The sequence below is a fragment of the Rhinolophus sinicus genome, chromosome 5, assembly GCF_057876585.1.
Source record: "Rhinolophus sinicus isolate RSI-liver-muscle chromosome 5, RSI-T2T, whole genome shotgun sequence".
Taxonomy (NCBI): domain Eukaryota; kingdom Metazoa; phylum Chordata; class Mammalia; order Chiroptera; family Rhinolophidae; genus Rhinolophus; species Rhinolophus sinicus.
In genome coordinates, this window is record NC_142505.1 from 69,769,517 (window position 1) to 69,769,770 (window position 254).

Here is a 254-nt window from a genome sequence, read left to right on the forward strand (position 1 = left end):
GATAGGCCTTTTGGGGTTCCCGGTGCGCTGGGGGAAGTGAGGAAAGGGGTCGACGATGAGGGGGCCCGGGAAACCCCGAGAGAATGGTGGGTGCCACGGAGCGGAGTGGGCAACTGGCACAGGGGGCCGGCAGGGCGGCTCGAGCGCCGCGGCCCGGGCGCGGGGGCGGGGCGTGAGTGTACAGTCCCCGCCCCCAGGAGGCGGAGCTGGCTTCCAGCTTCCCCTACAAAAGCCGCGCGCCCGGGGTTGCCGTT